This window comes from Haplochromis burtoni, unplaced genomic scaffold (assembly GCF_018398535.1).
Source record: "Haplochromis burtoni strain Fernald_Lab_line unplaced genomic scaffold, NCSU_Asbu1 Contig_1, whole genome shotgun sequence".
Lineage (NCBI taxonomy): Eukaryota > Metazoa > Chordata > Actinopteri > Cichliformes > Cichlidae > Haplochromis > Haplochromis burtoni.
In genome coordinates, this window is record NW_024582362.1 from 3,373,789 (window position 1) to 3,398,416 (window position 24,628).

General features: G+C 41.0%; 1 protein-coding gene across 4 annotated transcripts in view; it reads left to right on the plus strand.

Moving 5' to 3' along the window:
* The window catches only part of sulf1 (sulfatase 1), a 75,608-nt gene that overhangs the window by 24,390 nt on the left and 26,590 nt on the right, over positions 1-24,628 (plus strand). The window contains exon 2 of one of the 4 annotated variants that reach the window (XM_014336158.2): positions 17,746-17,972. The gene's annotated coding sequence lies outside the window, so the exon portion shown is untranslated. Of the gene's footprint in view, positions 1-17,545; positions 17,973-24,628 lie in introns of those variants that run through there. The other 3 variants (XM_014336223.2, XM_014336232.2, XM_014336252.2) reach the window with 3 other exon arrangements.

The window sequence follows — 24,628 nt, forward strand, 5'->3', positions numbered from 1 at the left end:
CATCTAAAAAAAAAGAAGTCATTTTTGTACATATGATCTTTAATCATTACTTGCTTTGGCATTTGTTGTGGAGAATGGGCCTTTTAACTGAGACCTAAAAGGCTCATTTAAAAATGAGCATAATTGCCATAAATGGACCTATCACTGTGTGTTTTCTGACAGCGAAAGAGTCCTGATGGCATTAGGAGCCATTATTGTTTTCTCAGATGGAAACCAGGCCTTTCTCTAGAGCTCTGGCAGGTTCCTGTGTGTAACACACTGATTAGTGTTGCCACCACAAAGACCTAAATGAGCCTTTTGAGAATCACATGGAACATTTAGAAAGGAGCTTCTGAACTTCTGAAGAGCATGATCATCATCACCTAACCCGATCCTGAGATTGTGTAGTCATATTGAAGGTTAAGGGGCAGCAGTTAATAACATGTGACCTGGTCCCTTAAAGATGAATTGGCCTCTCCCTAAATACAGTTAGACAGCATTTGGTTCTCATTTTCCATAACTGTATAGAGGATAATATATTAGCAAAATGATCAGCAGATGTACTCTGTCTTTAAGGATCAAAGGGCCAGAAAATGTAACATCATGCCTACTGTATTTCACATCTAGCCATACTGTTATGAACTGCAGCAAATGCTCTTAAATGCGAAACCAGGATTCTTTACAAAGCTGAAGATTTTCCTACTTGCGGTGGCCTCTGAAATATAATTTGAATAAATGAGGTAGAGGATTTATTATGCTGGTGGGAAATATCAAAAATGAATTGCTTCACTGAAAAAGCTACCTTGGTGTAGGTCCATTTGGTGTATGTAGAGTACCTCTCCAAATAGGAAATGAATTGCTAAGAAACAAATCCTCTTTTGGACAATGGTATACTTTTGCTTTAATTCAACTTCCTCAGGGGTTGTCTTAAGGGCAAGAAAGATGTTTCTGTCTTTATAGGATCAAACAAAGCTCATTTCAGCTGCTTCTAAAGGGGGCGGGGCACAGTGGGCAGCTTTGGGCGTTTGAAACGTATTTTATGTTTTTATGCTGATGCACTTCCCGACGCAACCACAAAGGGCTTTGTGTCTTCTTAAACCAGGGATCTTTTGCTTGTTAGGTGAATGTGTAAAACCAGCACACTATAGAGTCACTTTTCAGCTAAAACATCTTCTGGTATATAAATCTAAAACTTGGAATAAAAATGTTTTAGATTGCAGCTTCTTTGCTTTCCTTTCCAGAGCTTTGGAAAGAAATGTATAATCTAGAAATGTATAAGCAGGTTTTACTGATTCTGACTCTACATCTATTGGGATACTCCATGTGGTGAGGAAGTCACCTGTGAGGACAGTCAGATAAATTATTTTAGCATTAATGATCTGTTTACATGAGCACAGCAAGCTTACACACTATGGCATTCTGCTAACACTGCTTCAGTACACATGATGGATCAGTGGTTCATACATGAAAGGAAAGTAGCTGGGGTTGTGTTCTTGAATCTTACTGCAGCTTTCAATGTCACTGACCCAAATATTCTAATTGCTAAGCTTAGACATTATGGTTTCTTGCTTTGATGAAGAGCTGCCTCACTGGTAGAGGTTTGTTTTTTTTTTTTCTGAGAATAAGAAAAAGTCTTTTTTACTCTCGGGATATCTACTTTTTTTGGAGAGTAAGAAGATATCCTGTGATGTTCCAAAAGTTTCAGTTGTTATTAATGATTTAGCATATGCTGAAGTAGTTAAGTACGATGATCATTCAACTACGTTTTGTGATCTTGGTTGCAGACTTGGTCCCTGAAGCAACTATTTCAAAAGCAATCACAATTTCACTGCACACGTTCGAAGTAATCGTGGTTGTCCTTGGTCTCCAGCCACTGTTCTTTGCAGTGTTAAGGCAAAAGTGAAGTAATGAAAGACAGACAACACGTTGTTTATGATGAAAATGTATATCCTGGAATGTATATCCTGCATGAACATATAACACGTGAAATGACTTTTGGCCAGCCAGCTTCATTGTCGGTCTTTTTGATGTTGTAGAAAAAGTAGTTTCGTAGTATTTAGTTGTCTTTTGTTTCTTTTTGGTGCTTCTTTAATGTTTCTCTTGAAATATATTTGATGTTTAGGTTTTAATGTGTAAATGGAAATACTAATAAATAAAGCTGAATCCACTAAGCAGAAGCTGTAATAAAAGTAGAGTAGAATAAAGGAATATTAAGTGATTTCTTTTTTAAATAAATTGAGTCAAATGAAATTATGTCAGCCACCATTTGACTTCAATCTGTCTGTCTTATATCATTGAGTCTTTGTGACGATCACTGGAGCTAATTAGATTGGCATTACACGCACAGCTCTGTGGTGTATGTGTGGAGTTGAAGGAATTGTGGATACCAACTATCACTTTGGTTGGCTTTGGTCTTTTAAAAGGCATTTTGGGTTAAATTGGTCTTAAACATGACGTTGTGGCTAATTTCTATGTGTGTGTATGCACCATGCATTATTGTAAATAAGGAAAAACAACATCCTGGCCAGGCCCTCCTGTTCCTCCTCTCCTGGGCTCAGGTTGCAGCTCCCAGATGGTTCCTTAATCTGTAGGTCCCGCTCAGGTCAGCTCCAGCACAGCCAGGTAACACGAGCCAAACTCATAACTCAACCATCCTCCAAAATGCATCCAGAAACAGATGACTTTAATGTCTTCACTTCTTCTGAAAGCAAAGCCGCAAGGAGCTCAGTGAGCTGTGGTAGCCTAACTGTAACTTATTATATACAAGACCTACAGCTGAGAGCTGAAATCCTCCCTGTGTGCTTTTGATGACAAAGCATCTAACGTGGAAAAGAGCTTGAATTTGATAGCAGTCAATTCACCCAAGACCCCGTGTGGTGTTAAGAAACACCTCATTTTCCATTCACTGCTGACATTTTTTTTTTAATCTCAGTCCTGTATAATGTATAGGTGAATAGACCTTGCACTGCGTTTAATGATAGGACCAAACCACACCAAAACCCTCAAAGTCAGTGTGAAGAAATTACAGCACACTCCCAAGGGTTTGATCAACAGCCAGATAAGGAACTGCTTGATGGACTGGGTTACCCACCTTTGTAACCTTGGAAGAGAACAAGCACAACAGGTCCTGAGCCTGGATAAAATGCCTCCCTCTTGGAGTTCTCCCGTCTCCTCATGTATGATGTCTAATAATTTCCATACTTGGATATCAGTTGACTTGACAGGATTTGGACATATTTCTGCAGCCAAGCTACAGCTGGAAAGCTTTTCAGGCCATCCTGAAGGGTGTGAATAGGCAGCTGACTCAGTTTCACATTCCAGCTTAAGTGTCTTGAAATTAGCCCCAAAAATTAAGGACCGTTGAGTCTGTCTAAATCTTTAGAATCTGCGCCTTTGATCTTTTTTATCCTGTCTGTTAGTGAATTTGACCCTTCTGTCTGACGTAAATATCTTATTGTCAGACTTTTTTTCACCCAGTTTGACTTTTTATGTGGTTGGTACTGACATTTATTTCTATATGAGGCTTTGAGTTACTCTGCAAGGAGTATTGGTGATTCAAACAGGATTATTAGTGGGTTTTTTTCCATAAGTGCAACATATGTACCTTAGCTTTTTAAAAACATAAGTAGATCCTTTTTCCTCTTAGCCTCCCTCTGGAAGCTATAAAACACCTCTTAAGATAAAATGTTAGAGTACAGGGCATGCTTTCAGCAACATGGAGACTATAAATGTGTCTTACCGGTGTGAGAACAGGGTCTTGTTGTTTAGAAACTGTCTCAAACTTTTTTTTAACATTTGCTTTATGAGTAGTGTACCGTCTTAGTAAATTGACGAGGGGAAACTACCCTAAACGCATTGTGTAGAGTAGTGGGGGCTCATGTTTATAAGAAGGTGCAGACGTTTGTGCTTGTCAACATGTGTTTTCTTTTTTTGCGCTGATCCTCAAAGGATTCCAGTGATCTTAATGAAACCAATTTTCATATAAAGACGCCTTTTAGCTCTGGCTCCTTGCATGAAGCCAGTAGCATTTAGGACGCAGCCACTGCGAGGAAACCTGGCCTTTGAAGTAGCCTCTGGTTATTTTTCTGCTTGACAGATCAGAGCAACTGTGCAGAAATCAAAAGGGAAGTGCCCTGCTGCCGCAGGTAAATGGTAACTCGGGACTGAGACGGCATTTTGAAAGGTAATATGGCTACTGCTGAGTTAGGGCCATCTGGACAATTTGCCCTCCATCCAAATTCTTAAAAAAAAAGTGACACCTTATATAGTGAAATTGTGTGTTGTGAAGATTTGTGCCAGAGCTATATTGAATGACTCATCAGAAATACTGCTGCACAACTCAAGCAAGGTTTGGTAATGGTGAGGTGTTGACCAAAGCCATTCAGGCGTGTCTAACCAATCTGCACTTCAATAGGATGAATGCAGGGGTGTGGACAAGTTCGGAAAATTCTTGGGACTCTAAAGATCCTACGTTGCACCTGGTGAAACTCATTTACTCCACTGGAACAGTAGGTACTGAGGGATGAGACACGGTCAATTTAGCTAAGTGAGATGCACTTCCCCATCACGGACTATCTGTTCTCTTAACCGTGGCAGTGGAAGGGAGGAGGGCAAAGTTTCCGCAACACTCGCAATTCATTTTTCAATACCCCCTGGAGGTTTCAAAACAAGCTCTGGGGTTAAGAACAAAATCACTTAGAGCTGTTACACTGCAATGGAAGCCTGGGCAAGTCTGCTTTTCATTGGAAAGGATCATGGGCGACGGAGATGGCTTACCAGGAAGGCTTAGAGTTGCAAACAATCAATGCCACATTGGTCCTCGACCCCCGCTAAGATCACAGATGCCATGCAGAGACACACAAACTAAACAAGATCATACATTTAAAGAGAATATAATGTTATATATATGAAAATTATGATAAATGATCCTGAGCATTTTATGTGTTTAGTAGTGTGCCCCTTTTGTTTGACCTACATGTCTCTAATTTTCACGACATAATGGTTATCTAGTTGACCACTAACTGCACTGCAGATGTAGGGTCTGTAACAACTTTTCTATGCGACTTCAGATCTCGAAAATGTTTTTTTTTTCTCCTAAAATTTAAAATGTTAAAATAGAAGTAAAAGATTCTAAACTATATGAGGTGTGACATTTATTGTCCTTTTGCATAACAATGCAGCTGTCCGAAGAGTGTTTCTGTGCATGTGCTGGCACCTCAGTCCTCAATAGCGGATGATATCACCTTTACCTATAGAGATCAGTGCATAGAGTCCTGTGTGTGTATCTCCATGAAAAGGCTGCAGAGTCACAAGCGATGCATACAGAAACCATTGTGCGGTTGCATATGCTTTATATAACCATCAATGAAAAATGATTTCTTTGGTGTTTCCCGTCTGTCTGAAATCTTCCATCTATGTATCCTGGGACTGGGGCTGTGCAACTGCACATGTTTTTAAAAATAAATATGGCCTTTTTTGTGGTTTGCTCTATAGATTGTCATTATTTAGTGTTGTTCTTTCGCCAGGTTGTTTTTCTAGACCAGTGGTGGAGAAGATTTTAGTTTTGTTTCAAAACGACAGCTTGCGGCTCTGCTGGGCTCAGGGAAACTAGGAGTTCCCGGAAAACAAGAAAGGAGTTAGAGAGCAGTGTGCGTAGAGGTTGATTTATCTGCAGTCTGAGCTTAACCTGAGCTTCCCTTTATCCACAAAACACCAGCTAGCCAGGGAGGCTGATATGAAAACATATGTTTAGGGTTTCTCAGAAAGCTTCATATCTGATGTCTAAAATTTCTCAGTAAAAAAGTGTTTTATAACAATAACATGTCTGCTATAAAAATGACAAAGATTGCACTGTTATCAGTAAATACTCTCTTCCCAGGACAGCGTACAGGTCTGTGATATGTAACAGATAACTTTATAGCACCTTTATTGTTTGAGGAAAGGGTTGCCTTAGGGTTAGGATGAAGCAGCACTGAGGGGTGATATCTGATAATCGTCTCCTATCCAGTGGATGGCCAGAACAAACTTGCCAATAATGAGTGGTATGTGTTTAAAACTGAGCCCAGAGCTGATGCTGATATTGGGGGGAGCCTGCTTTTGATTGGCTTTGCAACACATTTGCGCAAATGTCTGATCTTTTTAACCCATTGATGAGGCTCTTTTGTGTTGCTGCTTACCCTTTTCCAACATTAGGAGGAAGTGGGGCTTTAATTCTTGAATATGTTTTGCATCAACTCTGAGTATATTTCCCACCCTTGGGGAGTAAACTTTTTTTTTTTTTTAGCAAATAACCACATTTTCCCTAAAGTTTTTGCGTGCAGCCTCACTGTGTGCTCCAGTGATGGGAACAGAGTAAGTCTTGAACTGTGTTTGAGTGCTTGAAAGTGGAAGAAATATGAGATGGTTTTGTAATTAAACAAAAACTGAGAGAGAATAAAGCGCTCGCAAATAAAAATCGATGGTTACCTTAAATACACAAAGTCCTTTGGTTTTGGCAGTTCTGGTTTTGTAGCTTTGCGGCTTGGTTTCTTTGTTCTTGTTCTTGTTAAAGGCCGGTTTTGGCTCGCCGTGTGCCATTTCATCTCAAACACACTTCCAGCATGGATATTTGCAGCTCCTACTTATAGACAGAGACAGAAGCTGACTCTCCCTTGTGTCTCTGTGTGTGAGTCTAAGTGAGAGTGTGTGAGAGGTTTAGGCAAGCCCATCTTGGCTCTGTTTGAACACAGTAGGATAAAGTCTCATACATTTTAATAAATTGCCCCCATGTCAAGGAAGAAGGAGCAAACACAATGCCATAGGGGAAACGCTATTTGGTAAAAAGAATCGGCTTCCGAAGTGCAGCGCTTCATGTGTTTGTCTATGCAGAACTAGATCTTGGAGGTAGAGGGGGTGCCAAGTTAGCTTTTCAGCACCCAGATGGAGGTGAAGAATAGATACTTTACATTTGGTTCCCTTTTTTAATACAATTGAGTATAAATTTAAAACCACTGATCAAAATTAAATTCTTTATATAGATTTTAAGAAACTACTTAAATGAAATGATAAACTGGGCCCTTGTTGACTTCATCAGCTACATTGCGACTGCAGTTTATCCGCCTGCTGCATGTGTCTCCACCTCATTTGTGCTGAAGAGGACTCTTTCAGATGAAGGGATTAAGTGAGAATCCATAACTAAAGTGTCGTGGCCTTCCTCTCGGACTCTCCCGACTCAGGTCAAAGGTCACGTGGCCGACCCAACACTCTGACTACATAAAATGTACTCGATGTCAGTTGGCCTGAAAGCAACAATGTGACGGTTAGGTGAAACAAAACATATTGTCCAAGTCTTGATGTGGAACATTAAGTAATACCACAAAGCCGCTGCATTGTTTGGGGATTATCACTGATTGTGGGTCTTATTTGTTCTATTTATAGCTGTAAATAGTGGCATTTCTGCCCCTTTCCAGATGGCTTTCATGGCTAAGACTTGCATGCCCTTGACAATTGACTCCAAAAGTTTGGCTTGTGTACAGCTCACTGGCACCACACACACATCTCAGCCAAGTGCTCTATTTGCCTGCTGTGTGTGCCTGTGAATAATTTGGACCACAGCGGTCTTGTCAGTCAGATGCAGTGCAAAAGGGCCCAGTTTTAGGTGTTTTATATTCTGGGATATATTTATGATGTCCTAACGGCGGTAGAAAAGACATTCAAGTGAAAGCCATTTGACTTCCTGTTGATCTAGATTTCTACTTTTGATTTCTACTTTTCTACTAGGCCAGAAGCCTAGTTTTCTTTGACTTGGATATTAAACTTGAGGTTGTGATTTCTGTTTGGCTGGTGACCTGAGAGGACCAGCTTGCCGTTTGACATGGAACACTATTGTGTAATGGCATAAGCAAAGATGCCAAGAACGTGGGGTTCATATGGCAAACTCAATGTGTTGTGGAAAGTGCAGAGAGCGCACTTTATAGGCAATTTCTGTCACACTTTTTGACTCTGCATATTTGTGGTTGAGCTGAGTTACTGTTTCTCCGTAATGGGATTTAGACAGCTTCCCAAAACAGAATGATTTAACCTGATTTGTCAATTAGCTTGCAGCATTTGGCTGGAATATGTCTGCTTGCAAAAGGCTTTAAAAGGCTTGATCTTTTTAGCAGCCCACAATCCCACTTTACCTGGGCTACACCTCGGTTGTTTAAGGCTGTCCTCTCGCTAAGCCCCGCTTGGCCTGACAGCTATCTGTTTTAGGCGACACTAAAAAGCATGACGATGACCAATAACATTTTTTCACAGATCTTGTTATTTTGTTAGTTGTTTCTTGCATTTAAAAAAAAATAAAGATTCAAAGTATTAAATTAGAATACTTGTCTTTATTGCTAGCTTTAAACCATCTTATATCCTGTCATTTTCTAAACGTACCTGTGCAGACAAGTGCTAAAAACTTCTCCACAGCTGCAAGGTTTGTATTTTTTTAATCCCTAAAGCATGTTTTTCTAAGCTATAGGCTATAATATTTATGACTGTTTTAATGCTGTAAGCAGATGTTTTGATTTCACCATGAGCTCAAGTGTAGTACAGTATTTGGCAAGGGGCCCATAAAGCCTTCATGTTAACCCCTTTCTTTCTAATGTGTGTGGTTTCCGTATGTCTAACACTATTACCATATAACGGAGGATGTTATTTTTCCAGTTTTTCGGGAGCTCAAATGGACCCTCATTGAGTTCAGGATTTTTTAAATTATTATTTTTGAAAAAATAGTTTAGTGATGTATAAGAAACCAGGCAAATGCCTCTAACCGACATTATTCCTGCACCAACTCACTCGTGAAAGTCTTCAGTGATTCAGCTACATTTGCACTCTAGATACCTTGGCCATCTGGACAGGAAATGAAGAACGGGGAATTAAGTGGGGATCTTTTTAGGATATGAAAGCTTGAAAAAGAAAGCCGAGCACCCCTTTTCACAGTTTAAGCTTGTCTTAGAGAGACTGAGCCCGTTTCCCTTTTCTTTTACCTTCCTTCGTACTTTTCTCATTTTTCATTTGCTCCTTCCTTCCTGTCTTTATTCAAAGGCTGGACAACTGTCACTGTCAAAACAAAGTCTGCAGTCATCGTATATAAATAAAGGCTGACTTAAAATTTAAAAACTTGAGATCTTTTTTCTTTTTTCTTTAAGTAAAATGTAAACTTCAGATGAGATTTTAGATTTCGATTTGTGCAAACTTTGATCTGTGTATGTTTTAAATGATCTAACCCAACAGATATGTAGAAAATAATTTGAAGAGGTTAAAATTGTAGCTCAAAGACCTGCTATGCCCATTTTCTCCTTTTCTGGCTAGTGTGAGATTCCTTGCCCCAAGAGGGAAGATGATCACTTGCAAGAAAGATGTTCAGAATTCCTTTATAGCTTCTGTTTCTCTTTGATGAAGTGCATTCACTCAGTCATTTCCACGTTCTTTTTGCAAGAATATTCACATAATCAGAGATCTGTAACGGGAATCAGAGAATTAACGACTATATGCGGTCCAAGTTTCTTTGTCCGACAAATGAAGATTTCCGTTCTCTTATTATTCTTCATCTTGTCATTGTTCTCTCTCTATGTGAATATGAGGCCAGCTATAGAACGCTGCGCAGTGAAGGAGCCCCTTCACTCTTCTCATGCATATTCAAGCACGCGTGCACTCGCACTCACACATACTGTGAAAGACAACTTGGCTCTTGGTCAAGGGATAAAAACTAGTCCCGGGCAAGGAAGCTGATCGTCAGCCAAGCAGGACAGTTACAAAGTGGAGCACGGGAGGCCCCACCATGTTTGCAGAGATCTAAAGCCTCTTTTTCTAAAGCTTTGTTTGCGTTTTGTTCGGTGCAGCAGCTGAACAGTACACAGAGAAGTCTTTTCTTACCCGTTCCTCTATCCGTAGCCTTTTAACTTTTCACTTTTTCTGACTCGGCTGCTTTCTGACAGTCGATTCAGTTCCTGTGTACTAAAGGAAATTATGTGCTTAATTGGATTATTGGGAGTTTTCTTCAAATGAGTGCTCACCCACCCACACAGTTCCAGACTCCTCTGAATTCTCCTTTGGTAGGGCCGTCTGGTGCATTTTTTTCCCCTCCAGACTCCACAGTCTGCAAGATGAGCATAAAATGGAAAACCCTGTGCCCGTGTCACAATTTACTTTTTCGTTAAATTTAAAATATAAGTATAAGAAGTTATAATAAATCCAAATATGAATTGTTCATGCTGCACTTTGTCTACCTTACTTATGCATACCATCACAGTAAAAAAAAATGCTTTTGCCTGCAAGAAAGCAGGTCTAGCTGTCAGACATCTCTGCTGGCCATCACCTTCAGTGAGTGGCTTGGCCCAGTTTTAAAGAGGCACAATAGTGTCCAAGTGCACGCAGGCATCACTGGAATTTGCACCTGTTTGAGACCTAGCTTCTTTGGGGCTTCTTTTCTGAAAGCTGGCTCTTGTTGTGAAGTATACATTCTTTATAAACCAAGGATGGAGCTCTGAACTGGTATATAAAAATGTTTAAGTTAATCTTAAAAGGAGAAAGGTGGTGTAGAACAATAAATGGGTACAGGGTATATGAGGAGAGGACCATGGAGTATAAAAGAAAGGGCAGCTTAGTAAAGGGGAGGGCACTCACTGTTGTACCTATTCTCTTACAAATGATCTCTTACGCTGTGTGGCCCTGCAGCGGGTCATAAACATCCCAGTGGTTGAGCCGTTCATCTTACTGATTTTCCCCTAGTGAGGGGAAGCGGAGTCCAGGGGCACAGATTAAAAGGCTTCTCTTCCCACCCGCGTGCGAATCACAAATCACACAGAGCCTTCCCCTTTCTCAGGAACCCAACAAACACCCTGTTAAAAGCCACAGCCACAACCCTGTGTTTTTTTTGGGTTTTTTTTTTTTTTTATCTTAGTGGCCCCCAGAAAACATAGTTTGTATTCTGATTCAGACAGCATGTTTACCAAGTTTGCCATGTGGACAGCAGTGCTGCAGTGGATGTTTCCTGGCTTGTCAGTTTGCTTCTTCATCGGGCATTTTTTCTTGCTCATTGCATTTAGTTTGATGGTTTTAGCGTATCATATCATTCGCAGTGCTGTTGTGTTGCACTACAGTATGCTCTAACCCGATCTGCCTCGTTCTTGCCCCGCTCTGCTGACAAATGAAAATTCTGTCCTTATTGTGGCCTGGGGCCAGTTAAGGCCTCTGAGGGGATAATTGAACAGCCTATCTGGCTAACGCAAATCCTAATTCTTCCTCTCAACAGGCCGCTGGCGGCATGCTTTATGGGATTATTTTCAACCAGGCATTTTGAATGTTGTAGCATACATGGCCCTTCCTTCCCACGTACCGCTTTCTCCCTTTCTCCTTGGTCTTTCCTTTCACCTTTTCGCCTGAGAGGATTAGTAAGTCAGGCTTCCGGAAATGGAGCACCACTCTGTGAGGATGAGACTTCCAAAAGCGCCTCAATGACACGAAGAAGCTGAGCATTATAACAACGGTTACTCCTTTCTCTGGGTCTTTCATGAGTCCCGGTTTTTAGAAGTTAACACAGAGGGAATATCAGTGTAAACAAACAAATTTTTTTCTGACCCAAGAGACTGTTTGGAGTCTGCGGAGCACAGGGGTATGAGGGGAAATGATTATTTGTTGAATGCATTATTGTTTAGTGGTGTGGAAACTGTTTATTTGTGGCTACAGAGGAACTCTCTCTAGAGGTCAACAATATGCTTTACCAATACATTTTTTCCTTTATCGCTGATTAATCTCTTTATGGTCAAAAGCATTCTTTGCTGAGAGTCAAAAATACCCATGTCCCATTGACAGTTCCAGCAAAAGGGTTCAAATTCAGGTTGGGCTCAGTGAGCAGAAATACTCTTTGAACAGACATCTAGTTCTTGTGCAAAACTGCAAGCCCTCTCTTCAGTGAACTGTGATCGTCTGGGTTAAGTTCTGTTAATATCAGCAAATTAGATGAGCTTGTTTTAAAGTTTTGGACACTTACTAATAATTTGAATAGCCTAGTTATACAAGTTAGTGAAATAACTTACGTTTTAAAGCCAGCTTTGAATTAAGAGCCAAAGCCAAACTTATAACATGAACAAGAAGCGAGAGTTGGATGTTTTATTAGAGGGAAAAATCTGAATAGTTCCAAATCTACCTGGATGCCACCGTCTCATTGTGGAAAGTACCAAAACATGAAAATGCTGGTGTGTGAGTTTCAATGTCAGACTCATGCATGATCTACACCAGGATGATAAAAAGTTGCAAAGGTGAGCTTTGCAACAGCATGTTATGCTCTTGGATTATTTCATAATAAATGGCACTGTATGAAAGATGTATTATGTTAGATGGATTTCCAAGAGGACAGGACAAAATATGGGACTGAGAATGTGGCAAAAATGCAATAATTTCATTTTTGCATGAAGTTTTAAACTTGTGTAATTGAAATCATTATATATAATATAAACTTTACATGCCTGAGCTACTTTTTTTCACTTGCTTAAAAACACAAAAGAAAAAGAAGTTAATTAACTAGTTGACATTAATAGTTAGTTAACATTAATTCATTGTCAAAAGTCCCTTGGGCTTTGCCTGTGAAACCTGGTGAGTACATGATAACCGTTGTCTTAGCTTTCATCTTACTTTGACCCAGGGAGATTGATCAGTATCTCTTCTCTGTATCTCATGGTTTACAGCACTGGTTCCAAGCCACTTACCGAACCTTAAGGCCATCCCAAATACATTTCCGTCATCCTGTGGTTTACCAGATCAGAACTGTGATAGTATTGATTTGTCTTGCTATCTCTTTTCTTGCTTTTCAGAAGCCCTTGAAAGGTCCTAATCCTACTTACAGAAAGAAAAAAAAAAGCTTTGTGGGTGGTCTGTGAAATTTCTGCTGTTCCCTCTGCACTGTCAGTGAATTTTATTGTTTTTCTTAACTCTGTACATAAAATACTTTACATACTAAATAGAAGAATAAGAATATGATTTAGGGATTAATTGAGGGTAGCTTGTAAGAGCCAAGTCATTTCCCTTATTACAAAGAAATACTTTGGGAGGTGTTAATTCAGAACTCGTATGCAGTAGTTAGTAGGTATTTTTTTTACATTTTTATTAGTACCAATACTAAGAAAATGGATGGAAATTTGTATGGAAATCTAATTGATCATTGCCTGACCCCACAGTATAAGAAGAGTTGTTTTTGGAAACGACTTGTCTCCGTGAATGAGCTACTCTGAACTAATCTGTCACGTTCTAACCTGAAGATTAGATTATCCAAACATAACAGTGTGTTTGATTGTGACCTATTACATGTTATGTCATGTAAACATCTGCCAGAGAGGAGATGGCATATGTGGCATTTGATTGAAACCTGTTAATGGGTGCTATTATGAAAAGACCTCTTAGTCCCATCACCATCACACTCAGTCGGGTTCCTGTAAATGAGTTCATAATGCGTCAGTGTGTGGATTCTTGTTGTCTGCAGCGCTGCTTGTTAGCTTAATTTACAATGGGTTTGGAAGAATAGGTGTCACCTTTGATGTTTGCAGGAACAGCCTTTTTTTTATCTGCTACATGCAGTGAAATAGAACGTTTGCATCCAAACAAATTTCACTATACTGTATGACTGATTTTTCACAAAGTAAAAATAGTTGGCATGCTAAAAATTGACCTGTGCTAACTTCCATGGCTTTATAGCCAACAAGAATTATCAGAGCCTTTGTAGAATTTTTATTACATGTGACATCGCAACTCTTTTTTTTTTTTTTATAAGAAATTGTTAGGAAGCTGTAGAAAATCTAAACAAAAATAGTATTTACTGATTTTAAACTTTATGCATTAAGTGAGAACATCTCAGATGCTCTTTTTCAATCGCTTTCTTTATTTTAGCAGAAGAAAAATGAGACAAATCGTTTTATTTTTGAACAGCAGGTGTCGTCTTATTCTTGCAGGGTGTTGGAATTGTGCTGCTTAAAAAATCACAACATTTATTTGACTCATAATGAAACAGAAAATACTGCAAATGTTGTTGTTGAGTGCAGCCACGTCAATTTAGCTTAATAATTAGCCATGCTGATTTATTTACGTGAATGATGTAGATTGGTATTTTCTTGCTAAAATAAGCAAGTCCTTGTCTTTTTTCATTTTACACAGCATCCCAACTCCCAACAATATTGCACAAATGAACACTGGAGTACTGTTAGTTTATCTGCTCCTCTGACCAATTCAGTAGCAACAAATACTTTCAAATGCAAGCCTTGCCGCTCGGTAGCCTTCTTAATAAACCCCGCTGGCCACTTACCTCTGGTATAGAATTCCCCGGGGAGTTTTGTAGAGACTAATGTAAGGGGCCGATGTCATTGCTTACATTTGTGCTTGTATGTGTTTACGTGTTAAATACTGTGTGGCCTTGTTCCGATGTTTCATGTTTGGGGGCTTTTTTGCCTCCTGGGTCCCGGCTCTTTTTTGTGGTCAGTTTTTTCCTTTCCAGAGGCAAACACATTTGTCCCTCAGGTTTTTTTTACTTATTCGTACATTCCCTCACGACCATTTTGGTAGCTTCGGCAATCTCCCCCCAGGAATTTGCTGACATTTGTGAGTCCTTATATTTACACTATTATTATTCATCTTTATACTGAGACAGTAATTGTTATTCTCTAAGTGATAAATTCTAAACTGCAGAAGAAATAATATCACAATATTTGCGGGCTGTGTTGACATGTAGTTGCACTTTTCAGGAGGTGCACGTGACACTACGTGGAAGCTTACCGCTTAGGGTAAAAGGGTTTCCAGTTACCTCATAAGTTACTAAGTCGGTTTACAGCAAAGGTCTAAATCCAGCGTTGTGTGAGCAATCATGTTAAAGCATTATCTAAATTAACTTGAATTTTAATGGCCTCTGGAATATAAAACCTGTGTGTTTTAAAATTACTGGTCAAATCTGATAAAAATTGTTTAATTTAATTAAAGTTTGCCCCAAATGATGTATAAGAAGTTATTTCCCTTCTGACATCATCAGTTTTAGTACAGATTGCTTTGCTATGTCTCTCTCATGTCTGGTACCGGTTCTTGACGTTTTTCCATGGCACTGCTAGTGTGGGTATCAGGTGAGATTCTTCCATATGTGTGGGGTATGTATTTAACGTTCACTGCACAATGACTTTAACTTTCTATTTTTTCCCTTAGACCTTCTTGCCTTTTGTCTATCACATATTTATATCCCCTCTGCCCTCCCCTCTCTTTAATTCTTCTGCACTTTATTGACCATCTGTGCATGTCATCTTGCATGACACTACTGTAGTACAGTTGGAGGTTAGAATGGTTTGAAAATACTTTATAAAACAAGACAAAATGACCTCATGTCTGCCCAAACCCCCCACCTCTCAGCTTGAGCTGTAGCACTTTATACTGGCACAGAGGCAGAATCACAGCTATGACACCCCTATATATCTCATTCAACCATAGAAAATGGAGCTAGTGAACCGAGGAGCCCCCCCACACTGGGCTGTGCCTGCACCTGCAAACCCAACTGATGGCTGGAAAGCTCTGAGGAAAAGGGGGGAAGTGAGCCTGAGGTCAGAAGAGGCTTGGATTCAGTTTGAGAGCAAAGCTTGCACAAGAGACAAGAAGTACCTAATAAGATACATATAAAATAAGAGAAAACAACTCATCTTAAAGGTAATTTATGTGCCTGATGTCACCGCTGATGTGCTTGGTGAATTATTTGTGCAGTCAGGATAGGGAGAAGGAGAGTGAATAGGGGTTACCAGAGGACCATGTTGCCCCCCTGCAGGTCATTCAGTCATTCATAAGATGAGGCCGTTTTATAGACCTCCCCCTGCCCTCGCTTTTGTTGCCCTTGTGTCCATCAGCGGAAGTGAAAATGGAAAATGGAGATTAATGGCGGTCGTGCAAAATGGTTTGCTTGTTTGCATAAACCATTGACCATTTTCTACCTTTTTGAAAGTTTGAATAGCCGTGGATAAGACTCTGGATGTTTTCTTCACAGAAACACACCTTTTAAGATGTTTACAGATGTGCTCAGCTTGTAAAAAAACAGCCCCTCTCCCCTAGTGGGGCAGCCATCTTTAATCCAGTAAAGAGCACAGGGATTTGGTCGCCCCTGTCCTGCCTGAAGGCCCTTTTGAAACCTCTCGGCCGTGAGAATGGGGGCTTGGGGTTGTAGGTGTGGGTTGGGATGTGTGTAACCGTGCAGCAGGGGCTGGGGACAGTCTTTGTAAATTTAGTTAATCTAATTTGAGCTCGTTCCCCCCTCAGGCTCTTGCTCTGTCTCACCACTGCCCGTGTTTCAAACATCAGTCGGTGCTGGGAAGAGCATTACATGTCTAGGGCTTGTTTAGCTTAATGCAAACCTGCAGGGGAGATAACTAGTAGCATCCACTGAAAAAAGTCACTCTGTGTGGGTTTGTGCAGTAAAATAACATTAAAATATAAAGCTGATACAGATTTGGGACTGTCACGCAATAAGGTGAAACTTTCTTTTAGGTATTAACCCCCCCCCACACACACACACACACACACACACACTCCCCCACCAAATGACTCATTATCAAGGGAAGTTGGAAAGTGGCACTCAAACTTTTGATTAATACCTGTCTGACAACTTCAAACAGAGGGCATTGTGTGTATGCTGCTCGTGCTTATGTAATGTAAATGAATCACTCACAAGCCTTTCTTTGCCGTTTCCCCACTCTGATTAACACATGATGATGCTGTTGCATATCAAACGGGCATCACCTCATTAGTGCTTGCCTTTGAATTTATCCCTGAATATCATTAGGGTCTCATAATCCCTTTTTAATGGATCAATGAGTAGGACAGTAGTTCAACCAACTGATGAACGTGACAGCCTTTCTCACCTAACGCTCCTCGTGTTTTGAGTAAACTGAGAATTGGATTGATTTGTTTAGGAAACTGAGTAGTAATTGTGTTGCCATCGAAAGACTGATCGTCAAAGGTGTTTGCTTAAACAGCTGGCCATCATCTAGTCAAAAATATCTAGACGTCGCTTATCTCTTTTCTCCTTATCTTACTCTTTCCCTTAGCGTTGTCATTTTAGTGTATTCCCCTCTGCCCTCTTTTCTAACTTAAGGCAATAGGTGGTGAAGGGTTGGAATGCGGCCGGGGGACGTAAGGAGTTAACACACTAAGGTGTGAGGGCTGCTGCCTGCGCTTCTGCGCTTGCAGATGTAACAGTTTAGTGCCAACAGCATTCCCACCTCGGAGCCAATATAGAATTTTATTGCATTTTTTGAAAAGTATTATTTCTTTAGACCACATGCGCTATAGATCCAGGGAGAGGAATTGGGCGGGGGGATTGTTATTTAAGCGACATTGCCAGCAACATAATGTGAAAGATACAAATTGTATCTCTCTATCTTCCCTACTTTAGCTCTTAAGCATGTGCCCCTCTCTCTCACCCTCTCTCCCCTCCCTTGCTCTCTCTTGCTTGCTCCCCTCCCCTTCCTCCTCCACTCACTCTCCCCGTCCTACTCTGCCTCTCAGGTTACGATGACTGGGGGGTTTTCTTGCTCTCATCTCGTAGAGTGTCTGTGTGAGTGTGGGGTGGAGGCAGTGGTGTGACCGACTGTGCGTGTGTGTGTGTGTCTCCCTCTGCGCTGTGCTGTGTCCTTGTCCCTGCCTCCTGGCAGCGAGGAGCCACCCAGCAGCCGGTCTGTGATTGGGCAGGGGAGTGGGGTTCTTGACACAGCGTGGTGCTGACTGCTTTGGGACGTGTTTCAACAGATGGTCGAGGTTAGAGAGTGTCATCACATTGGGGAGAGGATTAGAGGAGAGAGGTTGTCTTCCAGGAGCTGTGTGGTCCCCCCTACACTTGAAACCAAGTCCCAGCACGAAGATACAAACCCCTCCATGAGCAAAGGCAGATCTGGTCAAGAAGCGTGGGGATAAAACTGAGAGGAATCGTATCCTTGCCTCTCAGTCAGCCAGCACTTTTCTCTCCTGCCTTCCAGGTACTGTACAACTTTTTTTACTCTTTCACTTCTTTTTTTGTCAGGTTTCCAGTTCTTTTGCAGAGCGTGCATGTTGTTGTTCATTTAGCAGTAAATTTCTGATTCACATTACAGTTCAGGAGTCAGGTATAACTCAGTAAGTCTGGACTTGTGAGCTGCGCTGTTCCTGCAGCCTGTCTGTGCTGCCCGTACAGCAGCTCAGTGTGTGCAGGATCTCATAGTTTTCCCTGTGAATGACAGGAATTCCCTCGGTCGCAAATTCCTCCGTCTCAAGGGATTAGAAGGCAGCACATTCCATTAATGTCATTTTTCCCCCCAAAACATGAGCGTTCATCAGTTCATTTTTCATTTTCCGAAACCGATTATATGAGCGTGAAAGGTAGCTCCATTACATTTTAAACTGCTCTCTCACTTAAAAGTATGTAACTGTCAGTATGGTGCAATCTATAAAAGATTACAGGTTGTATTTTATCATGTTCTTATTTTAATGGTGTCTTTTTTTTATCATACAGAAATCCAGTACTGAGTTTAAATTGTTTTCCTTTTCTGTAATAGCAAATGAAGACACTTTTTTTTTTTACATTTCCATAAATCAGCGTGGCATTTAATGTTCCTTCACTTCAGGCCAGATAAGTTTTTTTCATAAATCTCATTCAGAGTGCACCTCTGGCAGATCGTGTCAGTATGCGCTAAATGGATGAGCTGCTGAAGAGTTCTTTCCGGACAAACTGTCAAAAGTCAGCAGAGAGGGAGAGACGCTGGGAATGTGCACCTCACTTTAGCTATTTAGCTCAAGTCAAGTGAGAAGCGAAACTTGCCAGTGAAGTGGGAATATGATGTATAGTATTTATGCCTTGCTGCAGGCACTATGTGTGTGTGTATGAGGCATTTGCAAATGGAGACTGTGCAGCTGTGAAAAGTTGTGTGAACAGCAGCTGGGCTGAGAGGAGAGAAGGTTGTATGGGTGAAAGCTGCTGCTGTGTGAATTTGTGTTTACCTTTGTAAACCAGCCGTAGCTACACTTCCTGCTTGTTACTCGAAGTATTTAACACAACCACCAACAGGTAGTGATTAGTACTGCTTTAAGACCTGTAGAGTTGTTTGTATGAGCTGATTGTTAGAATCAATCAGCTGGAGACATGACCGACTGTCGTTGCTTTTGCAGTCTTAAATTTTATTAGGGACACCGAGTGAAACTGAGTATTAGTAAGCTTCTTAATAAAGAAAAAATCCAAATGTGAAGTACATTTTGCCCCTGTCTGCTGTGTGTGAGGTACATTGTTGAAGTCCATCCACGGTTTGACTTTAATGTGTACTGGATCACTGTGCTCACCTACAAGTCCGCAAAAACCAGGGAATTTATCCTTCTGACCTAGATGGCAAAATTTTACTGTGGTCCCATTCAAATCCAGTTCTTTGAGTAGACTGGTTGACTTACATTTCAACACTTTGGCAGTGTCCATGTGTATTACTGAATGCGAGGCTGGAGAATGATGGGGAACTTTAACTTGAAACTTTCGCTACTGACAAGACTGATCCGCAGGCAACGCTTAGACTCAATATTCTGATTAACTTACTCGGAACACAGCAAAGCAGCTTTGGACTGCTTTAAAACGCCGTGCCTTATTGCCAGCGCAAAAAAGAAGATAGATCCTTTAAACAGTTTCTAGCTTAACTGTGGTACAAACAAGCGCATGAGCAGCTGCTGCAAATAATTACATTCTGGGGGGTAGGCGCTTGCCAAGACAAACGTTGTTCCAGTAGTCGCTTTGCCATCATTCAGATCTGCTTGCGGATGTATGTGCGTGTGTCTCTCTATGCGTGTGAAAGTATTCAGTGAGCTAATTTGTTCTTCTGATAAGCATGCCGAGAGACTGGGTGTAAGCGAATGCTACCAAAAGTGCGTGCGTCTGTTTAAATGCCAGCAGTGGATCAGAGATTTCCCAGACACGCATGCCATCTCATCATGAACAGGGCCAACACATTCATGGAAGAGTGATTACTGCAGGAAGTGGAAATGGCTCAAATATGCATATATGTGTGTTAGTCTAATAGACTGAACAAGATTCTGTTTAAACGGGATGCAAACACAGTTTTAAACTTTTAGGTAACGCTCCTGTGGGAAGTCACTTTGGAGAAAAGAGGCACATGTAATGTCATACTGATCCAAGTTTCTCCATTTGTGTGTGTGCGTGTGGGGAGATGCTTTCAGGTGAGTGCTCAGTATTTTTAGCTTTTCTATCCTTACTTGTTCCTCCAAATCAGAACCATGTTAGATGAGCTTTGGCTTGACTCTGCTTTTTGTTGTCGTCTCCGACTCATTCATCATGCTGCATTGCTTTGTGAACTTGATCCTATGTGACAGGAGTCAGATGTCTGAATTCTGTCATTTATTTTAAAAAAGAGTTTAGTTGGGATTGTGGTGACACAGGTTCTAGTATTGAATAATTATTTTGAATCAAGTAGCACTTAATCAGTTTAATTGGATTGAGACATCTTTGCTTTGAAGTCCAGTGGAATGACACTAGTTTAGTTTTTCCCCTTTTCCCCTCTCTGGAAAGTACAGAGAGCAGTGCTGTATAACTGTAGTTTGTGTGTGTTCTCTTGTGTGTGTGAGCATGTTAAGAAAAGATTTCCTAAACCACCCTCTCTCCTCCAGAACTTGTTTATCTCTTCAACTTAATGATAGTGTTCCTCATACTAGCCTGATTGCATAGTAGCGCTTGTGTAGATTGCACAGTCCTATCACTGCAAATGACCAGCATTTGAACAGTGAGCATTTGGCATGCTTTTATTTATGTGGGATCCAGAAAGGCTATCTTTAGATGAGTCAGCCACTTTCCCAGTTCCTTTGTTGACCTTACTGATCAAACATTGTTATGAAGTTTTGATCCATTTGCAAAGTGCACGTTAAATGCAGTCTTTTTTTTTTTTTTTTAATTTTAGGCACCTATCTCAAAAGAAATCTTTTAGGGGGTATTTGGGAGCTCATGATAGCACCCCATATGTTTGTTCAGCTTGCTATTTGAATGAGAGAGGTCAGGGCATGCAAACATTACATCCATCTCATTATTGGAGGGAATTCCTTATCCCTCCAACCTTTGATGTGGTATTTAGGACACCGTAAAAGGAGCAGCAATCCAGACACACATTCAGTACTTTACTGTTTTCTATGGCTCTCATCCCCTTTGTCTTGAGCCTCTGCCTTGATGACTAGTCAAAAAGGAAAGATGGGTTTTATGAAGAAAATGTTCAGTAGGTGGTTCAGCGACACAAAAGCCAGGAATGACCCCAGACAGCCCGTGCAATTGTGGTCTGAGAATTTACAAAACAGGGGTAAATGCGGGTTTGCTAATGGTGGCTAAAAGTGCACTTTAATGGGTAAATCCTTGGTGAGAGAGGGAGACTGACAGAGAGAGGGTTTTAATGCTTTTTCTGTAATGTTCACAGCAGCGTTTGTTCAGATGTCACTGCACGTAGATGCAGCATGGACTTTAGAGTGAGAAAGAGAAAGCCAGGTCAAGAGAGCCACAGAGGGGGAAGTGGAAGCGGGATAAGATAAAGGAGAGGCCAAGATCAGAGAAAGGGAGGTGTGAATGTGTGATAAAGAGGGGACGAAAGAGAGAGTTTTAAAGTGGAAAAAGATGCAGGGAGGTTGGATAATGTGTGCACTTTTGAAACACATGGGTACAAACATAATCTTCTTGCAGGACAGGGTTGTACAAAAGACAAACACAGAAAAGCTATTTACACACATAAGCACACTATGCACGAGCTCACCCCCTCTGTCCTCCACCTCCCAGAGGGCTGGACAGTCCCTGCTTTGTCATTTCTCTTGTCCAATAATCCTCCTCCCCAGGGAGAAGCAATCTGTTTTAGATTTGAAAGAGAAAGGATCCTGCCTGTATCACGTACAATTAAGCAGCCGTCAGAATGCGTCGGCGAAAGTTTGGAGGGAGAAGTGCTGCCACTGGGGGGTTGCCCCTTTCATCCGCCGCCTTTCCAGAATGGATATAATGGGGTGGGAGGGTTGGGGGGGATGTTGTTGGGTGGGGAGGTGGCAGAGGGAATGAATATGTTTCCTCACCCCTTCATTGCGCTCTACAGCTCGACTAATAGAAGCCAGCATGCGTTTGTTTCAGCTCTTCTGCTCCCTTTCTTTCCTTCTCCCCTGGAGCGAGCAAACACATTCAGCTTCTGCCAGCGCTCTCCCCTCCTCTGCCTCTGTGTACGTACACGCACAAGCGCTTATATGCGAGGACTTGGCCGTGTTCTGCTGGTCGCCTCCAGTCCTGTTTGACCTTATTTGATCAACACGACTCGGCCGTGTGGATGCAGAATGGCTGCATCTTTAAAGTGTTTGAACAGCAACTTGCTTTATAATGAAAAGCTCTATGATGGCATGACTCACATTATCGTCGTCTTGGTTTTCTCGAGTTGCCCGTGGCAACTTCAGCTGATTCTGTCTGCTGTCTCTTGAACATGTTTGGATGATGTAGTGGCTGCATTCTTCTAGGTTTGGCTCAAAAGTAAAAGGCCTGGAAGGATTCGGATGGGTAAGCTTCCTGTTCAACGCTATGCGAGCTAATTTATCTTTTTATCGAAATCGTGTTTTATTATTTCTTTATTTACAATGGAATTAAATATGGAAATTTTGCCAGAGAGGATAAAGTTAATTCAATTACAAATGACGTTGCTGCGTGCTTTGGAAAGCCACACACTAAGCCAGAGGCAATGGAAAGGAGATCTCCCCTGCGTACAAATTACAGGTTACGTGTCTGTCTGCGTTCAAGTCTGAGTGATTCATTCTCTGTTTGAGTGAATGACATGCACTCACAGAGTACATGATATCCAAATACCCGGCGTTCACACACACACATATCCAAAGGCATGATTGGGTGAGAGGGGGGGAGTGCTGAACTGGCACAGGTGCAATGAGTCCAATACATTTTTATGAGTGGTATCATGTTGGTGTGTCTGAGTCATCGAGAAGTCTGTTTATGACATTCACGGTCACACAGGCTGGTTCCCATGATCTATGTTTGTCTATGATTCCCAAAAAATATGCCTCCACATGCTTCACATTTTGGGGGTGTTTAGTTTCATGTGCCAGGAGCCGCACTACATTTAATAGAAGTTTCCTTTCTCAACTGTTACCACCTTTTTCACTCTTTCACAGAAGTAGGGGGGGTTTATAATACAACAGTTTTTCTAAGATTAAACTCATTTACAGTCACCTGTCTAGAAGCTAGATGTAATAAACTCTGATGAATTACCATATTCTAAACAAAGATTTCATTAAATTGTTTTTATTGTCAATTACTAACTAGTGGACATTGACAGAGTAGCTCATTTGTTCCTATTAAACAAATTCACCACCTTAGAAATCCTTTGCTTTTTCAGTATTCACAGAGTGCAAGAGAAAAAAAATAAAGTCACACTTTTCACATAAGGGAGCAAAAATCATCCATCAGGCTTGATGCATTGGCTCTCTCTGTGTTTCTCTCTCTCTGCCATCATGTTGCTGATTTCATGGAAAAGAAGTCAGTCTCTTTATTCTTGACAATTACCTCAGTGGAAACCCATTGAAGCAATTTGCCATAGCTCTCTTTTGTGGTAAAAGAAATAATTTATCTGGGGTATATTTGACACGTCAAAGAGACAAGAAAGCCACCCGTGAGTGAGCAATTCATTCTGCTCCCTCTCACTCTCTGGAGCACTTGTACTCTGATAGAGTGTTTCTGATGGGAGTGTGGATTTTGACAAGAACGTGGCTGGAGGAATAAAAAATGCGTTTTTATTTCATTCAGCTGAGGTCGTCTGTTGCTAATGGTTTCCATTCATGGCTTAGAATAGTTTAAAAAAGAAAATGCTTGCTTTAGGCTCATATAACTGTGGTTGCTGATCCTCTGATTGTGATTCCATGTTTTCATATCACACTATAAATCAGTGGAGTGGTTTCCCTTCTGTTCACTTTCTTCTCTGCTTCCTACCCCCCTTACCTTTTTCCCTTACCCACGTGAACAGTAAATGAGCTTTTCCATTTGTATACTTGAACCTCGTATACAAAGCCAAGCTTCTGGCTCTCTGGATATTCTATCTTTTCATTTAATCACAAACTAACTCAATCATGCTGAGATTGGGGTTGTATAAGGGCCAGACCATCTGTGGCAGGACTACTTGTTGCTCTTGTCGCTGAAGATGCGTCTGAGTAGTATGCAATTTCAGTTTAGGTCGGTTTTATTTATATAGCACCAAATCACAACAACAGTCTCCTCGAGACACTATTGTAAGGTAAAGCCCAAGCAACAATACAGAGAAACCCTGCTGGAAGTCTCTTCCTGTTGAAAGGGAGTTTTTTCTTTCCACTGTCACCAAGTGCTCGCTCATAGGGTGTCGTCTGAATGTTCCTTGAGGTGACTATCAGTGTGATTATAAATATATAAATAAAATTGAACTGAATTGTTTTAAACCAGACAAAAACCAGTGAGACAAACAAACTAAAATAAGGACGTGATGAAGGACGCCCTTCAGGCCCTCGAGGAAGAAAGCCGAAGGCAATAACATGCTATTATATAACACGTGGCTAGCTTACTTGGTGTGGTCTCTGGTTTAACTTGCTAACCTAAATTTGTCAGATACAATAATAGGACTTT